This window comes from Rattus norvegicus, chromosome X (genome assembly GCF_021556685.1).
Source record: "Rattus norvegicus strain SHRSP/BbbUtx chromosome X, alternate assembly SHRSP_T2T, whole genome shotgun sequence".
In the NCBI taxonomy this organism is placed as follows: domain Eukaryota; kingdom Metazoa; phylum Chordata; class Mammalia; order Rodentia; family Muridae; genus Rattus; species Rattus norvegicus.
Window position 1 is genome coordinate 25,953,199 of NC_141554.1, and position 24,712 is coordinate 25,977,910.

Sequence of the window (24,712 nt, forward strand, 5' to 3'; positions counted from 1 at the left end):
AATATAGAATACCTAGTGTGACTTTAACCAAGCAAGTAAAAGATCTGTACAATAAGAACTTCAAGACTCTGAAGAAAGAAATTGAAGAAGACCTCAGAAGATGAAAAGATCTCCCATGCTCATGGATTGGCAGGGTTAATATAGTAAAAATGGCCATTTTACCAAAAGCAATCTACATATTCAATGCAATCCCCATCAAAATACCAATCCAATTCTTCAGAAAGTTAGACAGAACAATCTTCAAATTCATTTGGAACAACAAAAAACCCAAGATATCTAAAACTATCCTCAACAATAAAAGGACTTCAGGGGGAATCCCTATCCCTGAACTCAAGCAGTATTACAGAGCAATAGTGATAAAAACTGCATGGTACTGGTACAGAGACAGACAGATAGACCAGTGGAATAGAATTGAAGACCCAGAAATGAACCTACATACCTGTGGTCATTTGATTTTTTACAAAGGGTCCAAAACCATCCAATGGAAGAAACATAGCATTTTCAGCAAATGGTGGGGTTCAACTGGAGGTCAGCATGTACAAGAATGCATATCAATCCATGCTTATCACCCTGTACAAAGCTTAAGTCCAGGTGGCTCAAGGACCTCCACATCAAACCAGATCCATTCAAACTAATAGAAGAAAAAGTGGGGAAGCATCTCGAACACATGGGAACTGGAGAAAATTCCCTGAACAAAACACCAACGGCTTATGCTCTAAGATCCAGAATCGATAAATGGGATCTCATAAAACTGCAAAGCTTCTGTAAGGCAAAGGATACTGTTGTTAGGAGAAAACAGCAACCAACAGACTGGGAAAAGATCTTTACCAATCCTATAACAGATAGAGGGCTTATATCCACAATATACAAAGAACTCAAGAAGTTAGACCATAGGGAGTCAAATAACCCTATTATAAAATGGGGTTCAGAGCTACACAAAGAATTCACAGCTGAGGAATGCCCAATGACTGAGAAGCACCTAAAGAAATGTTCAACATCTTTAGTCATAAAGGACATGCAAATCAAAACAACCCTGAAGTTTCATCTCAAACAAATGAGAATGGCTAAGTTCAAAAACTCAGGTGACAGCAAATGCTGGCAAGGATGTGGAGAAAAAGAAACACTCCTCCATTGTTGGTGGGATTGCAGAATGGTACATCCATTCTGGAAATCATTCTGGAGGTTCCTCAGAAAATTGGACATTGAACTACCTGAGGATCCAGCTTTACCTTTCTTGGGAATATAACCAAACGATGCCCCAAGATATAACAAAGACACATGCTCCAATATGTTCACAGCAGCCTTATTTATATTAGCCAGAAGCTGGAAAGAACCCAGATGCCCTTGAACAGAGGAATGGATACAGAAAGTGTTGTACATCTACACAATGGAATATTACTCAGCTATCAAAAACAATGACTTTATGAAATTCATAGTCAAATGGAGGGAACTGGAAAATATCATCCTGAGTGAGGTAAACCAATCACAGAAAAACACACATGGTGTGCACTCATTGATAGGTGAATATTAGCGCAAATGCTTGAATTGCCCTAGATGCACAGAACACATGAAACTCAAGAGGGATGACCAAAATGGGAATTCTTCACTCCTCCTTTAAAAGGTGAACAAGAATACCCTTGGGAGGGAATTGGGAGGCAAAGTTTAGAACAGAGGGAGAAGGAACACTCATTCAGAGACTGCCCCACATATGACTCATATATATACAGCCACCCAATTAGAAAAGATAGATGAAACAAAGAAGTGCAGGATGACAGGAACCAGATGTAGATCTCTCCTGAGAGACACAGCCAGAATACAGCAAATACAGAGTCGAATGCCAGCAGCAAACCGCTGAACTGAGAATGGGATCTCCGTTGAAGGAATGTTAGAAAGGACTGAAAGAGCTTGAAGTGGCTTGAGACCCCATGTGAACAACAATGCCAACCAACCAGAGCTTCCAGGGACTAAGCCACTATCCAAAGGGTGTACATGGACTGACCTTGGGCTCCAACCTCATAGGTAGCAATGAATAGCCTAGTAATTGCACCAGTGGAAGGGGAAGCCCTTGGTCCTGCCAAGACTGAGCCCCCAGTGAATGTGATTGTTGGGGGTGGTAAAGGGGGGAGGATGGGGAGGGGAACACCCATACAGAAGGGGAAGAGGAGGGTTTAGGGGGATGTTGGCCATGAAACCCGGAAGGGGAATAAGTATTGAAATGTAAATAAGAAACATGTAATTTAATAAAGATGGAAAAAACCAGATGTAGTATAGAGCAATATTGTTAAAAAAACTGTTATATTTGTCCAGAGACAGGTATGTACATCCACTGAATAGAATTGAAGAACCAGAAATGAACCCACACATCTATGTTCACTAGTTGTTTTTCAAAGGTGTTAAAATCCTCCAGACGAAAAAAAGACACTATTTTCAATGAACAGAGTTGGTTCGACTTGAGGTCAGCATGTAGAAGAATGCAAATAAATCTATTCTTATCACCTTGCACAAAGCTGCAGTCCAAGTGTATCAAGGAACTCCACAAAAAGCCCGATAATCTGAAACTAATAGGAAAGAAATTGGGGAAGAGCGTCTAACACATAGGCACAGGGGAAATTTTCCTGAACAGAAAACCAATGGCATATGATCTAAGATCAAGCATTGACAAATGAGACCTCATAAAATCGAAACCTTCTGTATGGCATAGAACATTTTCAAGAGGACAAAACAGCTACAAACAGATTGGTCATCTTTACCAATCAGACCTCTGATAGAGGACAACTATCCAATATATACAAAGAACTCAAAAAGTTAGACTCCAGAGAGCCTAATAACACTATTAAAAATGGAGAACAGATCACAGCTGAGGAATGCCGAATGGCTGAGAAACACCTAAAGAAATGTTCAACATCTTTAGTCATAAGGGAAATGCAAATCAAAACAACCCTGAGATTTCACCTCACACCAGTGAGAATGGCTAAGATCAAAAACTCAGGTGACAGCAGAAGCTGGCGAGGATGTGGAGAAAGAGGAACACTCCTCCATTGTTGGTGGGATTGCAGACTGGTAAAACCATTCTGGAAATCAGTCTGGAGGTTCCTCAGAAAATTGGACATTGAACTGCCTGAGGATCCAGCCATACCTCTCTTGGGCATATACCCAAAAGATGCCTCAACATATAAAAGAGACACGTGCTCCACTTTGTTCATCGCAGCCTTATTTATAATAGCCAGAAACTGGAAAGAACCCAGATGCCCTTCAACAGAGGAATGGATACAGAAAATGTGGTACATCTACACAATGGAATATTACTCAGCTATCAAAAACAACGAGTTTATGAAATTCGTAGGCAAATGGTTGGAACTGGAAAATATCATCCTGAGTGAGCTAACCCACTCACAGAAAGACATACATGGTATGCACTCATTGATAAGTGGCTATTAGCCCAAATGCTTGAATTACCCTAGATCCCTAGAACAAAGGAAACTCAAGACGGATGATCAAAATGTGAATGCTTCACTCCTTCTTTAAATGAGGAAAAAGAATACCCTTGGCAGGGAAGGGAGAGGCAAAGATTAAAACAGAGACTGAAGGAACACCCATTCAGAGCCTGCCCCACAGGTGGCCCATACATATACAGCCACCCAATTAGACAAGATGGATGAAGCAAAGAAGTGAAGACCGACAGGAGCCGGATGTAGATCGCTCCTGAGAGACACAGCCAGAATACAGCAAATACAGAGGCGAATGCCAGCAGCAAACCACTGAACTGAGAATAGGTCCCCCGTTGAAGGAATCAGAGAAAGAACTGGAAGAGCTTGAAGGTGCTCGAGACCCCAAAAGTACAACAATGTCAAGCAACCAGAGCTTCCAGGGACTAAGCCACTACCTAAAGACTATACATGGACTGACCCTGGACTCTGTCCCCATAGGTAGCAATGAATATCCTAGTAAGAGCACCAGTGGAAGGGGAAGCCCTGGGTCCTGCTAAGACTGAACCCCCAGTGAACTAGACTATGCGGGGAGGGTGGCAATGGGGGGAGGTTTGGGAGGAGAACACCCATAAGGAAGGGAAGGGGGGAGGGTGATGTTTGTCCGGAAACCGGGAAAGGGAATAACACTTGAAATGTATATAAGAAATACTCAAGTTAATAATAAAAAAAAATGGAGAACAGAGTTAAACTAAGAATTCTCAATTGAAGAATATCAAATGGCTGAGAAGCACCTAAAGATATGTTCAACATTCTTAGTTACCAGGGAATTGCAAATCAAAACAACCCTGAGATTTCACTTCATACCAGTCAGAATGGCTAAGATGAAAATCTCAGATGACAACAAATGCTGGTGAGGATGTGGAGAAAGTGGAACACTCCTCCGTTATTGGTGGGATTTTAAGCTGGTACAACCACTCTGGAAATCAGTCTCGAGGATCTTCAGAAAATTGGATATACTACTACCTGAGGACCCAGCTATACATCTCCTGGGCATATACCCATATGATGCTCCAATAAACAACAAAGACACATGCTTCACTATGTTCATTGCAGCCTTATTTATAATACCCAGAAACTGGAAAGAACCCAGAGGCTCTTCAACAGAGGAATGGATACATAATATATCGTACATCTACTCAATTGAGTATTACTCAGCTATCAAAAACAATGACTTCATGAAATTCATATGCAAATGGATGAAACTAGAAAATATCATCCTGAGTGAGGTAAGAGAATCACAAAAGAACACATATGGTATGCATTTACTGATAAGTGGATATTAGCCCAAAAATTCAGTTTACTAAGATACAATCCATAGACCACATGAAACTCAACAAGAAAAACAACCAGAGTGTGGATACTTCAGCCCTTCTTAAAAGGGGGAACAAAAATATTCAAAGCAGTGATTTTGGAGAAACAGTTTGGAGCAGAAACAGAAGGAAAGGTCATTGAGAAATGGATGGCTCCACCAGGGGATCTATTTCATATACAGTCACCAAACCCAAACAGTGTTGTGGATACCAAGAAGTGCATGCTGATAGGAACCTGATATAGCTGTCTTCTGAGAGACTCTGCCAGAACCTGAAAAATACAGAGTCAGATGCTCTCAACCAACCATTTGACTGAAAATAGGACCACCAATGGAGGAGTTAGAAAAAGGACTAAAGGATCTAAAAGGATTTTCAACCACATAGAAAGAAAAACAATGTTAACCAACCAAACCACCTAGAGCTCCCAGAGGCTAAACCACCAGTCAAAGAGTACACATGGTAGGACCCATGGCTCTAGCCACGTATGTAGCAGAGGATGGCCTTATCGTGCATCAACGAGAGGAGAGGCCCGTGAACCTGTGAAGGCTCAATGCCCTCCATGTAGGGGAATGGCAGGGCTGGGAGATGGCAGAAAGTAAGGGGGTGAGTGGGAGAACACTCTCATACAGGCAGAGGGAGGGGGAGAAGATAGGGGAATTCCAGAGGGGAAATTAGGGATTTACTTTCATTTGAAATATAAGTATAGAAAATATGCTATAAAAAATTTAAAAAAATTGAGATCCTGAGTCCTCAAGAAAATGCAAATCAAAACAACACTCAGATTTCACCTGACTTAATGGCTAAGATCAAAAACTCATATGACAAGCACATGCTGGTAAATATGGTGAGGAAGGGAAACACTCCTATGTTGCTCTTGTGAGTTTGTCATGTTGACTGCTCAGAGAAGGCAGAGTGCAGTCTATAAAATGTTAGACTTTGTGCCTGCCTTGATGCTTTAGGGATGCTGGAGCACAGATGGTGGGGAACTGAGAGGAGTCAGGATGAAATCCCAGGATCCCTAGTCAGGTCAGAATGAAAAGTTCCACTAGACTTTGGCCTCATCATAATGGCCAAAGCTTATAGCACTTGGGGCAGACAGCAGAATCTCTTATGCTACCTTCACAGCTCCAGTACTAGTGGCAAAACTAGTGATGAGTTGAAGTAATCATCCAGGAGCTGTAGCAGGAGCCACTAGGTGAGTGGTAGATGTAGCTTCAACAGGCCATGATCCACAACCAGTAGCCACAGTGGCAAGCGACTGTGGCTTAGCCTGCTGGGAGGAGTTAAGGTCCAGAGATGAGTGCTTTGAGACAGACCACTATCCCCTGGAGTGTCACTGCTCAGTAAGACAGCCACACTCTGATAATTCTTGGTGAAATAACTCATACAATTAATCACATACGGTGTCAACATCCAGTGTGTTGGGGTCCAAGGGTAAAGCCACATTAACCAGGACATAGGAGGTGCACAGCCAAGTCAGCCAATGACAGTTCTTTCAAAATTTCAGCTTCTTTTGAAAGTAAAGCAGAATAAAGATTTCCAAAGTTTCTAGTTTTCACCTGGGGCTGTTTCCCTACCAATACCTTATCTTGGTTCAGAGTGACCCAAACCTCCTTGCAGACTGAGAACTCTGCCAGCAGTTCAACTCTTAGATGTATTGCTTTCCCAAAAAATAGTTACTTTCCCATGAGAAAAAGATTATGAAGGTCACTCCCCAGGTTTGCAGCTTACTAGGCAGAACACCAAGATCCTCTGCTTAAGAAAGTCTGCCTACTTTTTATCTCAGTATGTTGAGATTAACAGGATTATCCCAGGTTGCCTAGCTGCTAACAAGTTGGGAGCACTCTCCTCATTCCATTTTGCTATAGTTAAGGTGCTTAGAAACTTTTGGGGGTAAGGATCCAATGGTAGATGCTTTCCTTTAGCTCACTTTGAGATGTTAGGGATGCTTTATTTTCATGGAGAAGGGCTTTAGATGTTCTTCTTACCAGAGTGTGAGAGGGGCATCATTTTAACATGTTCCAGGATATTTGCACCCTGAATAGCTGTTTCCAAGGCCTTCCACTCTCACTTATGAGAATTCCCAGGGTTTGTCTACCTGCTTCAACATTAATAGGTGTTCTGTCTGGTGGCATGATCCACTTGCCTTCCAGGAATACAATCTTGTACAACCACTTCTGAAATCAATTTGGAGGTTTCTCTGGAAATTTGGAATTATTCTACCCTAAGACACAGCTGTACTATTCTGCTCTGAGTTGTTGGGACCTCCCTGAGTATCTTCCCACCATGGCATATCAAGTTTCTGTGAGGCTAGGCACTTCCTCTCCTACTGAGGCCAGACAAGGCAGCCCAATAAAAGGAACATATCTCATGTATAGGCAACAGCTCTTGGGATAGCCCCCATTCCAGGTATTTAGGACCCACATGAAGGTCGAGCTGCACATCTGCTACATATGTGCAGCAAGGCCTAGAATTGAACTAGGAGAAGAGAGCCATCTCACAGAACAAAATCTGTTACATAAGCAAATATGTAGAAACGCACACATATGACTATACAAACTCATGGATACACATACACGTTCATGTAAAGCAATAGGGCCCAGTTACATGATTATCTCATAATTGCATGCAAACACACACACACACACATACAAACACACACACATACATACACACACACACACATACATACACACACACACACACACACACACACACACATACACACATTCATATTTACATATACAAATGGACAAAAGACCAGATGCCAGTGAGGAAAGAATTCATTCATTATGGGTAGTGAACTTGCAATGTATTCCTTCTAGATTTTTGTCCATTTTTTAGGGTAATAGATCACATGGTTTTCCCAAGCTTTCCACCTTGTTTCCCAAAAAGTTCACTAATAGTTCAAACATAAATTCAAGTCAAAAATTGAATAAGAAGTTTACAACAGAGATGTTTACATATGTATCCCTTAAGACTAGATATTCATTATTTTTTACTAGCTCTACCGGTTCATTGAGGATTAACGACCATAATTAAGTTATTATTAAAATTTTGTATAGATAAACACAGATAATATTTTATCTTCTGTTCTTACATTAGTTCCCTTTGTAAATTGTTTTACAATCTCTAAGAATGTGTTCTAGGCTGTAAATACCTATTTTCTATCTCCAAAGCAATTTACTTATGAAATGTAAAGCCTGGCAGAATTCTCATTGCAGGTTTTATATTAGAGAGGACTTAGTAGCAGTTCTTAATATAAAGGGCTTAATAAGTATTGATATAATTTTAGGAATTCTTATAGGATTATCATTACGAAATCATTTATGTATCTTTTTAGCATCACTACAAGAGAGTACATTTTCATATTTCTGCATAAATATGCACAAAATTAGGCTAATACCTAGTGGTTATATATATATATAATATAAAAATATTTTAATTATAAAATATAATTAAAAATAGGAAAGCAAATTAATAGCAGGAATCTTTCCTCAAATGTAATTACTTCTGCCTTGGTTGGATGGAGCAAATCCATCATGCCTTTACAGTCGATGTTGGAACCATCTCAGGAATATCACCTGGTGTTCTTTAGCTTCCCTGGATGGTTCCTGGTAATTGAGCTACTGAATGCCTATGAATAAGAGATCTCAAGGCAATGCTTTTACTATCTGGAAACAAGAGAAAGGGCCTAGATCAGAGTGCAAGAACAAACAACACAAGCAAGCAATATCCCATCAGCAATGAAATAACTAAACAAAGCAACCAGGGAAATATAAATTCAGTATTGTACATATAAAGGATACTATTTTGTGTCATCTTGAGTTGGCATGGGAAAATACCTTGTTTTCTGTTTCCTTGTTACAAAATAGTCACTAGTATGTATGGTCCTTTCCCTACAGAAACTGTAAAATAATTTTTGGAAGTAGTTTCACAACTCAAGGGTTTATTGTACATCCAGGATCAGTAGATGAAGATTATCAAACTGAAATTAAATCATGGATTATGTTAAAACAATATGATTAGAGCTAGGTGATAGGCTTTGCAACCCCATAGGAAGAATAACAATATCAACTAACCAGACCACCCCAGTTCTTCCAGGGATTAAACCGAAGTGTACATTTAGAGTGACCCATGGCTCTAGTCTCATAGCTAGCAGAGAAAATTGGACTTCTTGGGCATCGGTGGAAGAAGAGACTGTTGGTCCTGTGAAGACTTGATGGCCCAGTGTAGGGCAATGCCAGGGAAGGGAGGTAGGAGGGAGTAGGTGGAAGTGGACCCTTCTGGGGACAAGGTTGGGGGATGTGATGGGGGGTTCCTGAGGGGAATCAAGGAAAGGAGGTAACATTTGAAATGCAAATAACCAAACTAGTCAATAGAAAAAGTCCAAACTACTCCTGTTAACTGCAAACACCGATAATAAGCTTAGCTTGCCTTAATCTCTTTATCTCCTTGAACATAGGATTCAGCTTCATTTCCCTTCCCGTTGCTCCTTTCTTGTTACTTGAACCTTACATTTGTCTTTTTTCTTTTTATACTTGCTATTCTTGATCAGAATATTTTTTTATGAGACTAAAATAAGGGGCAAAGTCTCTACTGGACATTTTTAGGACTTCCTTTGTTAATTCAATTAATATAAAGCCCTTCACATTAGCCTCATAATAGACTTTGCAGGGAAGAACAAAAAAGGCATGTTCTGTACCAAAATACCACAAAATCACTCTCTAGACTACAATTAGCATAGCCCCAGCCTGTTGTGTATATAAGGCGAGCGCTTTTGCCGCTCGAGGTCACCATATCAGCAAAGAGGTGGTCCTGCAATAAAGGCTGTTGAGAAGAATCCCACCGTGCTGCCTCTTCCTTGCTGGTCGAGGTGGAGAGACAACTGGTAGGCCGTACGGAGACCTGAGGACATCCTCATGGATTCAGAACTCTTCAGTTCCAGGACAGCCACGTTGGAAAGTTCCCGGGTAAGGAATGATAAAGTTCTCTGGAGGTAAGCAGAGACGATGAAATCCTTGGTTTAGAAGCTAAAAAGTCTGTGGTCTACAGCAATGTTGTTTCCAATTGATCCTTTGTGGGTAGGACTTGGACTTTTGTTTTTTTTTTCTTCTTTGTGTGGTGGATTTGTTTTCTTTTGAATTGCCACCGTCCCGGATGTGAGTGCATTTGCTGGGAATAGCCAAGAAGTGCCAGGCTATGAAGTTGTATGTTAACAAACATGCCAGCCCACCCTGCTCATAAAACCACTCGTTAATAAAAGTTCCCCAGATAACGTGGGAGAATTCAAGTCCACGGTAGTAAGCGGCAATAAGGCCTCCGGGTATGGAGCAAGTGTAGTGAGTAGGAAATTTAATTTTATGGACCCCGCTCTAGTGGTGGTGTGTTGGTTGATAGCTAACGTTATTTTCTGAAGCATAGTGTTTTATCTGTGCTCGTGCTCGAGGCCCACAGAGTAGGGGGGGAGCGAAACTAGCCGCAGAGCCGTGGTGGTAGTGAGCATGGGGACTTCTCAATCTCACCCAATTTTTCTGGCTCTTCAAGAGCTGTTTGAAAGAAAAAGGCTTAGGATGAAAAGAAGCACTATAGAGAGATTTCTTAGTGAATGCGATGCCATTGCACCTTGGTTCGCTGTCTCTGGGAATCTCACTGTAGGCAGCTGGGATAAGCTGGGGAAGGATTTAGATTTTGCTTGGGAGCAAGGAACCTTGAAGGCGGGGGTTCGGCCGGTATGGCGCTTAGTTCGTAGCTGCCTAGAAGATCAGAAATGCTGTCAACAGGCTATAAAAAAGGGACAGGCTGCGTTAGAAATGCTACAGGAGGAACGACCTGAAAAAGCTGAGAGTGAGGTGGGGGAGGACTCTAAGGAAAACAAGAACAAGAAAGGAATTTATCCATCCCTCAAAGAACAGGGTCAAAAAAAAAAAAGAAAAAAAATATCCAGTTGCTGCCTTTAGTGGCCAGACCTTCAACATTTGCTCACAGAAGGAGAGCGTTCATAAGAGAAGTTCTTTATCTCAAACATTAAGTTACCTTTCCCGTTGGTCATCATTGACATGGAGAGTGCCTTTGATCCTATCCCCTCAGCAGCCAGTTCCTGCCCCTATGGTCAAAATGCCCCAGGTTTGGGGACAGGGGAGCCCCTAAAGTAATTTCAGAAAGAGTCTGCAGGAGACTGTGAGTAACTTTGTTTTGCCAGACAGAACAGGCTTTACTCTAAAATGATAAGAGGAGAAAGTCTAGGCACTGGCTCTTCAGCTTACTCCAACTGGAGGCTGTGGCCAAGGTCAAGATTAATGTTTTCTTTTCCATGGGCCTTTAGCACACTGAGACAGTTTGATAAAGGGCTGCTACTGAGGTCCTGAAAGTCCCAGGTGAACTGGTTGCAATTCTTTTGTCAGCCACTTGACATCTAACACCCAGGTCTACAGCCAGGCCCAAGGGTGGGTCTTCGAGGGGCTGGAAAATGCCCCACCAATCTGGCTAAGGTTATTTTGCTTTCCGCTAAAGACTGTGGCACCCTAGGAGCGGCCTATGCGAAAGTGGTTAAGGTGCTTGAAAACAATCAATTGTTCGTAGCACCCGAAAAAGTTCAAATGGGCAGCATAGAGGAGTATTTAGGAACGAAAATCACTCCTCATAGTATTTCCCCTCAGAAAATTGAATTATGAAAAATCATTTAAAAACATTAAATTACTTTCAGAAATTACTAGGAAGCATAAATTGGATTCGACCCTATTTTAAAATGTCCAATGTAGATTTGCAACCACTCTATGAGATCCTGAAAGGGGATTCTCAGCTTTCTTCACTCCGTGCTTTAACCAAGGAAGCACGATTATCCTTGAGGAAAATAGAAGAAAGACTGGAAAAGGCAATGCTAAGAAGGTATGAGGAAAAAGAGGATCTGCTTTTGTGTATACTGAGAACCTTTCGTCAGCCTACAGGAGTGCTATGGCAACAGGGACCGCTTCTTTGGATTTATCCCCATATTTCTCCTAATAAGACCCTTGAATATTACCCTTCTGCTGTTGCACAGCTTGCTGTGTTAGGCGTTAAATCTTGTATTCAGCATTTTGGTATTTTACCCAAGAAAATTATTATACCATATACTACAGCTCAGATAGAAACATTGTGTGCCTTGATAGATGATTGGCCCATATTACGCTGTAGTTTTGATGGAGAGTTTGACAATCATTATCCTAAGGATCCATCGCTACAATTTTTTACTGAACATCCAGTGATTTTTCCTAAGGTCACTGCCTCTGAGCCTTTGTCTGGAGCGTTAGATATTTATACAGATGGCTCCAAAACAGGTGTAGGTGCCTATATGGTTGATTCTCAAGAACCAGTATTAATTCAATACAGTTCAGGCACCCCCCCAAAATTACAGAATGTAAAATTGTATTGGAAGTTTTTAAAAGATTTCATGATTCTTTTAATTTAATTTCTAACTCTGCTTATGTAGTTAATGCTGTGCACTCACTTGAAATTGCAAGCCCAATTCAGTCGACTAATATCGTATGTCAAATTTTTTTAGAATTACAAAATTTGATTTGGGCCAGAAAAAATAAATTTTTCATACAACATATTCGAGCCCATACTAATTTGCCTGGTCCCATGACCAGTAATAACACCCTGGTGGATGCTAGTACTTGTAGAGAGTTTATTTTTCATGCTGTTCCGGTTGATCTCGCTAGAGAATTTTATCAAAAGTTTCACGTTCCTGCCTTTACTCTTTAACAAAAATTTAAAATCTCTAGAGCTACAGCCCGTAATGTGGTGTTACGTTGCCAGAATTGTGTTCAATTTCACCACCCTCCTCAGGTGGGGATTAACCCTCTTGGTCTGATCCCGCTAAAACTTTGGCAGATGGATGTCACACACATATCTCAATTTGGAAATTTAAGATATGCTCATGTTTCTCTTGATACCTGTTCTGGTATTATACACGCTACTCTGATAACTGGTGAAAAGGCTCGTAATGCCATTAGTCATTGCTTAGAGGCATGGGGGGCCTGGGAAAAGCCTGATAGTCTCAAGACAGACAACGGGCCTGCCTACACTGCAAAGTCCTTTCAGGCATTTTGCCAGACAATGCAGGTCGGTCATACTACAGGATTACCATACACTCCCCAAGGTCAAGGAATTGTGGAACGAGCACATCGTACCTTAAAAGAGCTTATACAAAAACAAAAAGAGGGAATTGCCAGTGGCCAAACACCAAAAGAACAACTTTCTTTAGCTCTTTTTACTCTAAATTTCTTAATTTTGGATGTGCATGGCCGCTCTGCCGTGGATCGCCATGCTGCTACTACACCTATGACTAATGCAGAAGTAAAGTAGAAGGATGTCTTAACTGATGAATGGCATGGCCCAGATCCCGTGATTTCAAGATCTAGGGGAGCTGTTTGTGTTTTTCTGCAGAATCAAGAAAATCCAATTTGGGTACCTGAGCGCTTGACTCGAAAATTGCCTTCTGCTGTTCCTGAAGATGAGACTACGAACCCTACTGTTACTACTGGGAAGGGTAATACAGGTTGATTTGCTCACCCTGTGGGCTATTGCCAGATCCTGGCCAGTACCCATGCCAGTTCATAGCAATTCTACTGTTTTGCCAACCTTTTTCTCCACCTCCTATTTGCGTGATGTTCCCTGTATAGTGCCAAATGGAGAAATGCCCCAACGGTATGCTGCCACTAACTTTTCTCTGTCACATACCTTATCTTTTACTGTTAAGAACTCTTCCCTGCCCTGTGTTTGGTTGCGTAGAGCCACATTAGCTAATTGGTTGGATCCTATGAGTGACAGTGCAATGAGCACCAGGATCATCCTGGCTGTTTTGAGTCAAAATATCCAGGGGGTCTCTTCACCCAGCAGAAACACGACAGTCAATAGTTCTGCTGATTTGAACATTACAACATTGATTATGATGCATAATTGTAGCATTCCATCACGCCTGGGGCAAGGTAACTATACACAGGATAACTCTACGTGTCGTAGAGTCTTACCCACTTGCCCCCCGTATCAAGAGTTCCCACCTGATTTTACCCCATGTCAGAGTCCATTTCATAGAGCAAAACAAATCTTGCCAGGATTTGAGTTTTCCCCACCTCTTAGCAAAACACAATTTAATTGGAAACAGAATAAGTCTGGTATGGAAAATCTCTGGCCTTGGTTTCAATGGGTTCTGTCCAATGAGCAAGGGGCATATACCTCCCTGACCCCCTTTGCTAGGTTGATGGGTGAGAACTTCACACTGTATAATGTTTCAGCTACCAGAAAAAAATGATACCAGGTTGATCAATATTCAATATAATAACCTCTTGGCAAATGATACTGCCACTAGTACTTCAGTATGTGTTAGATCACCCTTTTTCTTTCTGATAAGCACTAATGTAAGCAAGGATGTTTTAAATTGTAATAGCTGTGATGTAGTCTGCTATTTAGCTGAATGCTGGGATGACACCAATGACACCGCAGTGATGGTTAAGATTCCCTCCTTTGTGCCAATCCCAGTGAAGGCAAACACAGATAGCTTTCCTATTCTTTATTTGCTAAGAGCCAGAAGAGATTTTGGAATTATGGCAGCTATAATTTCAGCTATTGTGCTGTCTACTGCCGCAGCTACTACAGCTGCAATAACCATGACTAAACAAGTACAGACGGCTGAGACTGTCAATCAGATTGTAGAAAGAACTGCAGTGGCACTAGAGATACAAGAACAATTTAATACCCATTTGGCATCTGGCCTGCTGTTAGCTAATCAAAGGATAGATTTAGTACAAGAACAAATTGAAGCACTGTATCATATGACACAACTGTCCTGCGTTTCCTCCCTTAGAGGTTTATGCATTACTCCTTTGCAAACTAACTTTTCTCAGTATTCTCAACAGAGCAAAGAAATCTCGAATTATGTGAAAGGGAACTGGTCGATGAAAGCAGAGCAACTATCAAGACACTTGCTGATGCAGATTGCTGTCCTTAACAGCACTAGGTTGGACCCCATCACAGTTGAAGATTTTACCTCATGAATCACCAACACTTTCTCCTTTTTAAAGGGGTGGTCTGGCATGTTTGCCTGGGGAGCTATTGTCCTCCTGGGATGTGGAGTATGTCTCTGGCTTATTGGCCATTTAAAAAGACAACATGCCAAACACAAAGTGGTTGTTTACCAGGCTATGATCACCATTGAAAATGGTGCTTCTCCCAACATATGGCTGGCCTCTTTGGAAGATTGAGAGTTCGCCCTAGATCATTTTAGTCACTGTCATGTGGAGTCATGTATCCAGAGACAGGCAACTTTCCTCAAGCTTGGAACAACCTAAGACACGGGGCCCTATGTCAATAGGGTAACCCAACAATGGGTAAGGCTAAGTCATCGTCAGGAACGACCTAAGACAGGAGCAATGACAAGATTGATGTGATACCCAGATCTAGACCAGTCATTTTATTAAAAAAATAAGGAGCAGATGTAGGGAGCAGCGCGGTAAAACAAAGATGGCGCCGACATCCAGCCCCGTCTGGATGTAAACAACTCATTGCGCATGCACAGGCTTGTCCCCTTGCCAGGGCGGCCGTAGGATAATGAGGTGATCCAGCGCCCTCCTGTGGTGAGCAACAGTACTGCGCATGGGCGGGTTTGCACCTAGCGTCATTCTGGCCGGGGCGGAACTATGCAAATTGGGTGGTTCATGCTCAGCCAATTCCTGGAGGAAAAGTAGCAGGGTTGATAGTGGGGTGACTCGTGCTCCACCAATCCCAGAAAGACAATTAGCATAGCCGCAGCCTGTTGTGTATATAAGGTGAGCGCTTTTGCCGCTCGAGGTCCCCATATCAGCAAAGAGGTGGTCCTGCAATAAAGGCTGTTGAGAAGAGTCCGACTATGTTGCGTCTTCCTTGCTGGCCAAGGTGGGCACGACATCTTTCCCTTACTGCTTTTAATATTCTTTCATTATTTCGTGCATTTAGTGTTTTGACTATTATGTGATGGGAGGAGTTTCTTTACTGGTCCAATCTATTTGGAGTTCTATAGGCTTCTTTTATGCTTATGGGCATCTCTTTCTTTAGGTTAGGGAAATTTTCTTCTGTGATTTTGTTGAAGATATTTACTGGTCCTTTGGGCTGGGAGTCTTCACTCTCTTCTACACCTTTATCCTTAGGTTTGATCTTCTCATTGAGTCCTGGATTTCCTGTATGTTTTAGACTAGCAGCTTTATCCATTTTACATTATCTTTGACAGTTGTTTTGGTGATTTCTATGGAATCTTCCACTCTTGAGATTTTCTCTTCTATCTCTTGTATTCTGTTGGTGATGCTTGTATCTACGGCTCCTTGTCTCTTCCTTTGGTTTTCTATATCCAGGGTTGTTTCCCTGTGTTCCTTCGTCATTGCTTCTATTTCCATTTTTAATTCCTTCAACTGTTTGATTGTGTTTTCCTGGAATTCTTTCAGGGATTTTTGTGACTCCTCTCTATGGGCTTCTACTTGTTTATTTATGATTTCCTGGAATTCTTTCAGGGATTTTTGCGATTCCTCTCTGTAGGCTTCTACTTGTTTATTAATGTTTTCCTGCGTTTCTCTAAGGGAGTTCTTCATGTCTTCCTTGAAGTCCTCCAACATCATGACCAAATATGATTTTAAATCTAGATCTTGCTTTTCTGGTGTATCTGGACATTCAGTGTTTGCTTTGGTGGGAGAATTGGGCTCCAATGATGCCATGCAGTCTTGGTTTCTGTTACTTGGGTTCCTGTGCTTGCCTCTCACTGTCAGGTTCTCTCTGGTGTTACTTTGTTCTGCTATTTCTGACAGTGGCTAGACTGAGGTATAAGCCTGTGTTTCAGAAGTGCTGTAGACCTGTTTTCCTATTTTCTTTCAGCCAGTTATGGGAACAGAGTGTTCTGTTTCGGGCATGTAGTTTTTTCTGTCTACAGGTCTTCAGCTGTTCCTGTTGGCCTTTGTCCTGAGTTCACCAGGCAGGTCACTTGGAGCAGAAAAGTTGGCTTTACCAGTGGTCCCGAGGCTCAAATTTGCTCGTGGGTTGTTGCTTATGAGCTCTCCGCGAGGGCATCACACAGGAGGACCTGTGCTGCCCTTTACAGGAGACCCCGTGCTGCAGGGTCCCAGATGGCATTTGGTGTTTTCATCTGGAGTCAGAAATGTGGGCAGAGTGTAGTCTCTTCTGGCTTCCCAAGCGTGTCTGCCTCCCTGAAGGTTTAGCTCTCCCTCCCATGGGATTTGTGTGCAGAGAACTGTTGATCTGGTCCCTTCAGTTTCTGGTGGTGTCTCAGGCACAGGGGACCTGCAGCTCCAGTGCCCCTATCTACCGGATCCCAGAGGCCATATACAGTTTCCTCTTGGGTCAGGGATGTGGGCAGGGGTGGGCAGTATTGGTGGTCTCTTCTGCTCTGCAGTCTCAGGATTGCCCTCCTCTCCAGGTGGTGAGCTCTCTCTCTCACTTTCCCTAAGTTCTTTCTCGGCTTGTTTCTCTTTTGTGTAGAGGAAGGCTCCTGATTTATTTGAGTTAATATTATACCCAGCCGCTTTGCTGAAGGTGTTTATCAGGTTTAGTAGTTCTCTGGTGGAACTTTTGGGATCACAAAAATATACTATCATATCATTTGCAAATAGTGATATTTTGACTTCTTCTTTTCCAATCTGTATCCCCTTGATCTCCTTTTGTTGTCTGATTGCTCTGACTGGAACTTCAAGAACTATATTGAATAAGTAGGGAGAGAGTGGGCAGCCTTGTCTAGTCCCCGATTTTAGTGGGATTGCTTTAAGTTTCTCCCCGTTTAGTTTAATGTTAGCTACTGGTTTGCTTGATATGGCTTTTACTATGTTTAAGTATGGGACTCAAATTCCCATTCTTTCCAGGACTTTTATCATGTATGGGTGTTGAATTTTGTCAAACGTTTTCTCAGCATCTAATGAAATGATCATGTGGTTCTGTTCTTTAAGTTTGTTTATACAATGGATTACTTTGATGGTTTTCTGTATATTAAACCATCCCTGCATGCCTGGGATGAAGCCTACCTGATCATGGTGGATGATTGTTTTGATGTGCTCTTTGATTCGGTTTGCCAGAATTTTATTGAGTATTTTTGCGTCGATATTCATAAGGGATATTGGTCTGAAGTACTCTTTCTTTGTTTGGTCTCTGTTTGGTTTAGGTATAAGAGTAATTGTGGCTTCATAGAAGGAATTCGGTAGTCCTCCATCTCTTTCAATATTTTGGAATAGTTTGGATAGTATTGATATGAGGTCTTCTATGAAGGTCTGGTAGAATTCTGCACTGACCCCATCTAGACCTGGGCTCTTTTTGGTTGGGAGACCTTTAGTGACTGCTTCTATTTCTTTAGGAGTTATGGGATTGTTTTAATGGTTTATCTGTTCCTGATTTAACTTTGGTACCTGGTATTTGTCTAGGAAATTGTCCACTTCCTGCAGATTTTCAAGTTTTGTTCAATATAGGCTTTTGTAGTAGGATCTGATGATTTTTTGAATTTCCTTTGATTCTGTAGTTATGTCTCTCTTTTCATTTCTGATTTTGTCAATTTGGATACACTCTCTGTGTCCTCTTGTTCTTCTGATTTTATTCGATATTAGAATGGCTACTCCAGCTTGCTTCTTCCGACCATTTGCTTGGAAAGTTGATTTCCAGCCTTTCCCTCTGATGTAGTTTCTGTCTTTATCTCTGAGGTGTGTTTCCTGTAGGAAGTAGAATGCCAGATCTTCATTGCATATCCAGTTTGTTAATATATGTCTCTTTATTGGGGAGTTGAGACCATTGGTGTTAGGAGATATTACGGAATAATGATTATTTCTTCTGGTTAGATTCATGTTTGGATGTGAGGTTATGTTTCTGTGCTTTTCTTCTCTTTGTTTTGTTTCCTGCTTATTCTAGGGTGTAGCTTGCCTCCTTATGTTGGGCTTAACCATTTATTATCCTTTGTAGGGCTGGATTTGTAGAAAGATATTGTGTAAATTTGGTTTTGTCATGGAATATCTTGGTTTCTACATCTAGGTTAATTGAGTTTTGCTGGATACAGTAATCTGGGCTGGCATTTGTATTCTGTTAGGGTCTGTATGACATCTGTCCAGGATCTTCTGGCTTTCATAGTCTCAGGTGAGAGATCTGTTGTAATTCTGATAGGTCTTCCTTTATACGTTACTTGACCTTTTTTCCTTACTGCTTTGAATATTCTTTCTTTGTTTTGTGAATTTGGTGCTTTGACTATTATGTGACGTGAAGAGTTTCTTTTCTGGTCCAATCTATTTGGAGTTCTGTAGGCTGTCCCACGCGCGACCTTGCCAGCAAGAAAACACGCGGGGACATAGGAATCCTTGCCGCAGCCAAAACTTTTATTCAATCTTAAGGAGAGCCCTGCGCGTCCGCATACCGTGGCTTATATACACCCTAGCATGGTGCATCCACACCTGATTGGTCGCTTACCCATGATCTCATTAGGCATGCCCCGGAGTGGGCAAAGACCTGGCACGAAGGCACTCTTGCACATGCACACACAGTTAACTTCCTGAAAGGAATTCGGCTGGTGCGGCGGAGGCCAGCGCCATCTTGTAATGGCAGAAGCTATCCTGGCCTTCCACGTGGGGCGCAGTGGAAGCCAGTGCCACCTGGGGTGGCGAATGTTAAAGCGGCCCTCTACATCTCCCCCTATTTATTTTATAACAAATCATTTATTTTATAACAAATCATGATCACCCTATCAGATGCAATGGGGAAAACTCAGCGATGTGGAAGGGCTGATCAAAGGATCATTGAGTCTCTTTCATCCCAGTGCAATGGATCCACAGATCCATGGGGTGCAAGAGCAGAAAACTCAGATACCGAGAGTCTCTCTCATCGCAGTGCAATGGATACATAGATCCATGGGGTGAAAGAGCAGAGAACTCAGATACCGACTAATTTTTTGAAGATAGATAACCAAGTTTCAGGGGAGGCCCCTTGTACAATGGACACAAGTGCTTGAGTGATAACGGCCTTGTCACGTTTCTGTTGAGATATGAGTTTGGAAACCGACCATAGCATGAACACTAATCCACAGCATAGGGCTGCACCAAACAGAGCCACTCCCGATAAGTAGCGGGCACCTCATCTGGTTCACCTCAGCTGTTACCACCAAGGGCTGTAGTCAAGCCGCTCCTATAATAGAATTTAGAATTTCCCATTGTTAGCAACTACTCCAGAAAGTTCACCCACTGTGTTTGTCTAACAATAGATTGGGGGAGGATAACTCCAGACACTGTAGACACAATGTCTGCAGCAGTAATGGCTGCTACAATAGCAGCAAAAGTGTCAAGGTCTTTTCCAGGACAGTTCAGGATCAGTCATTTTTCTCTGGAACAACCAGCAGACAATGGAACCATTTCTGAGATCTGTACAACCAGGGCAGAGTTCCCCAGTCCACAGCAGCTTTATGCAGGTGGCATTCCTGTGAAGCTACAGTCTGTAAAATGACCAGTTAAGGCAGCAAGAGTCACCAGGGAATGAGGGGGCAGCAACGGCTGGAGTCCAGTCTTCTCCAGCTAGCAGCAGTGCACAGAGGGTCAGAGAGTGGGCCATAGTGGGACGGGACACACGCAGCGGTAACACTGACTGCAGCAATGCCAAAATCTCTGTGATGACAAGAGGTGAGGGGGAATCTTCTATCTTCCTCTCAGGGCAGAGGAATGACTCCAGGGACCCGAACCACGAGAGCTGAATCTTCATGTAACCAGGATCAGCAAGTCTCAGCAACCACTCAGGCACCTGGCACACTCTTGTAGCATCCTGTAGAAAAAAAAAACATTCCCTCTTCCCCATATAAAATATCTGGACAGGATCATGTCAATATGTGGATCTCTCTATTTCTCCTAGGCAGAAGTATGCCTAGTTGTAGGGTGCCATAAACTTTGGCATCCAAATTTTAAAATTGAAATAAAAGGAGCATTATTTAGCATACAGGGATAACTACCCCTTTTTATTTATTAAGATATAGTAAAGATATTATTTATTAAGGTAAGTCCGCAAGGATTAAATTGAGGACACTGAGCACTTGTATTTATAAATTGACTTGTATACCAAATTATTGTCTCCAGCATTATTGTTTTGTATATATAAAGAATGAGATTTTTTGACTAATTGTTCTATGTAAGGCCTATAATCTGTCTGGTATCATTGTCCTCCCTTGTTAAGGAGTCCAGGCAATCCAGTTTGAGTTCTTAAATGGTCTATTAAGGAACAGTACTAGTACTCTTAACCCTAAGCCATTTCTCTAGCACCTCAACAAACTTTATTTACCTAAACATAAGCATTAATTAGAAATGCCAAATCCTGTAAATATTGTCCAGATTCAGTCGTACTAGAAATCCCTGAACTGGCAGGGTGAGGCAGGGAATTGAAAGCAAGCAAATGGAGTCTTCCTCTTTTCATAGCAACTCCATTACCATTTTCAAAGAGCTGGGTCTATGGTTTTGTTTAGTTGTCTGAGCCAGGGCACTGAAAGGACAGTGAGTTGTCAGACATTCACACTGAAATCACTCATTGATTTTAAGTAGAAAACCTGTCTCTAATAAAGCATTAAGTAATTGAAATCAATTGTAAACCACAAGCCACACATTGGCTATCAGTATGTGAATTGAAAGCTTGATTTAAAAACAGTGGCTAAGCTACGGAATTTAATAATCTGTGTTGAAGCAATAGAAACTCAAGAGAATAAACAAGTGATCCAATCATATATGTAGCCTTTTCATTAGATGAACCACCTATAAGTACAGTAAGCGCATTTCCTATGGGTAGTATGTACAAATATATAGGAAGTACAAAAACATATAAAGAGTAAAATTATCAATTTTGTCTGAAAAATTTGTATATGTCATAGGCCAAATATCAGTATTTGTAATAACCAATAAACTGTTGTTTGGAATAAGATATGTTTTATCAGGTTTCTTTTTAAAATACTTCCATGACTCTAGCCTACAATTCTGTATTAACACAACTGAAGCTTTATCTCCAATGAGGATAACAAACAAAGACCTAAGTCCTCTGGTAAGGTGAGGTACTTAGCCAATTAACATATCCTTAGAAGCTTAAAATTAGCTTCAAACATTCTTTTCTGGAGTAGTCTAACAGCTACTCCCCAAATATTAAAGCTCATATTGAGAGCAAAGGTTTGTAGTAAAAATTTCCATATACACTGAAAGATTGAAAGTTCTAACCTCTCACATTGAAAAAGCAACAAAATTACACAACACAAGGCCGTTAGCCATTCCTAATGACATCACTTTATGGGCTCTCCAAAACTATAAGCAAGCTCACTGAATGAAAACTCAAAATCAATCCTCTAAATCTATCTTGAAATGGCAGCTGGAGTAAACAGACTGGCTGTAATGTTCTCACAAGTTCTAAAACCTCATCAATCTTTCATAAATCTTGTAACAATCTCTACCTGTTTGATTTTTTCTTAATTAAAAATAAGTTTGAGTTAGTCAATGTAACATTGGCAATCCTTAATCACAATCTTTAAGTTCTCCTTGTAACACCAGAGCACAACCACAAGGTCACCTGAGTTCTGAGTACCTGACTAGGCAGCTATTCTTAAAGAGGGGCAGTGGAATTAGCATTAAAATACAGATAGCTTCAGGGCAAACCACAACTTTGGAAAGCAAAACTCGTTAGGCAGCTGTCCTTGGGGCAGTGGAATTAGCATCAAAATACAGATAGCTTCAGGGCAAACCACAACTAGGAAAGCAAAACTCGACCTCCAACAATCTAGTACAAAGTTTGACTGCCAATTCCTATATATGAACGCACGATGGTGTAGTCTCCAGTACCTCAACAAAGAGACATTGTCCTAAATTCTTTTAGAAGCCTGGTTTCTAGGATAAGAATTCCATAAAAATATTATCTCAATTTAGACCTGTTTCCCTGGGTTGGCTCATGCCACATGTTGTCTAGAATGACTCCATCCAAATTACCAGTTTTATGTCACCTTTCTGCTACCAATATTATACCTTTTTAACCATATCCAATAACTAAAAAGCCAATAGTCCATAACCAAGGCAAGTAGAGCATATTTACACATTTAAAACCAATGACAAACAAAATTGAAGTGGCTACACATATCTTTAATATTTAGACCAAAGATCATTTTTACCTTTTTTAGCTATGATTTTAAGAGAAGCACTTTGTCACCTGTTGAGTAAAATAATAAGTCAGGGATTTCTCTAAGAGAAACAGCTCTCAGCTCTTGTACCAAAGAAGCTGAGAAGCTGCTGGCGCCTTTAAGATCAGCTCGTGCAGACGCTTAGCCTCTGGGCAGCTTCCCCAGCTAACCTAGACTCCTGGCTGCAGGTGCAGGGCTCTAAAGGCCTGATTGAAACTGTTTTTTATTCATTTGTTCCTTTTTGAAACAAGTTAAAACCAAGTCAAGGTGTGAACGACCAGCAGATAAAGTTTATACCATTTTTTCTTTTGAACATGAAACATAAAACATTTAAACAACGAGCAGCAAGAACCACAGACATAAACTGACAGACATGGGGACATCTTGGTGCACCAAGGACAGACAATAGACAAAGAGGGAAAAAACCAGATGGTGTTCATGGTGACTATCCACTCGAGTGGAGTCGATATGGACGATGGATTGTCTCAATTCCTGGACTAGTCCATCAACGTGTTGAAACCCAATGCCTGTAAGATACTGAGATATATTACGCGATATCTGAGCAGCACAACTGACATTCACAAATGTTATGGAAGTGAAACACAGTCCTGAGTATTTCCACTCACAACCCAATTACAGTAACTCCATCAAGCTGTGCATGGGCATTGAGATGTCCTTTTGTTTGATTCTCCTGAATAAATTTTCAGGCGGTCTGCCTCTATCAAGTCTAATCAGTATGACTCTGCAAAGCTTCCAGAGCCTAATCACGCCTTTTACAAGCACAAAGACAAAGTTTTTCTCCCAAAACACTGTGTTCCTTTTATCTCCTTTTCTTTTCGTTTTTTCTTTAGAGACCTTTTATCCCTCCGACATACTTTCTTGTTGCTCTGTAAGGACCCTCTGACCTGTCCTAATGGCTGTAACGGCTTCCCACACAAAGAAAAAAATAAACAAAATTACCAGCCTTGTCCATGAAGGATCCATAACTTTCGGTTTCTTCACAGTGGCTCTCCACCTAGGCCCATATCTTTCTTCTTCATAGCGAGCTGCCTCATCTTCTAAATCCTCTTCCTCAGAGGAGCCAAGCTTGTCTGTTTCTGAACTATCAAGCCCCAAGACCTCTAACTCCTTTACCGGATAAAGGCTTTTTTCGGGGTTTTCTCCTCCTTTCCCTGTTTATTTAATTTAATGTTAGCAGGGGGCCCCCTTTTTTATTCAGTGTCCCTCCCTCAGTAGCCGAGTGGCCACTGTCCCCGGGGCGTCCTTTCCCCGTACTATCACCTCTGACGGTGGTAAGACCGCAGAGGGGCCTGGTGCTTGAGATCGATCAGTATCATTTTTCCGTTGCAACCTTTCACTATGCTCCTTTTCTGACATGCTTTCCTGAATTTCGTCCAGGGCCTCTTGGCCTGCCGCTATTATAGGCCAAAAACTGTCTTTACCTAAACAATCCTTAACCATCTGCCAAATTCCTAACGTTCCCGGCCTCAGACTACCATGTAATAGAGGCCTCAACAGCACCCTCAGCAGAAGGAGAAAGATACGATAGGTCAAGACCAAACAATTCGGAAATTATCATGTCTATCAGAGCTTACCTCAATTCCTGCCACTTCTGGATTCTCTCCGTGGACGGAGAACTCCCTCTCGGCACCTGGCGATGGTGTGGCGTTTTTTATCCCGGGTTCTCGGCACCAGATGTCCCACGCGCGACCTCGCCAGCAAGAAAACACGCGGGGACATAGGAATCC

The 24,712-nt window shown here is 41.7% G+C and overlaps 1 pseudogene; it reads right to left on the reverse strand.

Annotated features, from left to right (window-relative positions):
- Window positions 1–19,998: 19,998 nt before the first annotated feature.
- Window positions 19,999–24,425, reverse strand: LOC147998166 (uncharacterized; annotated as a pseudogene).
- Window positions 24,426–24,712: the final 287 nt, after the last annotated feature.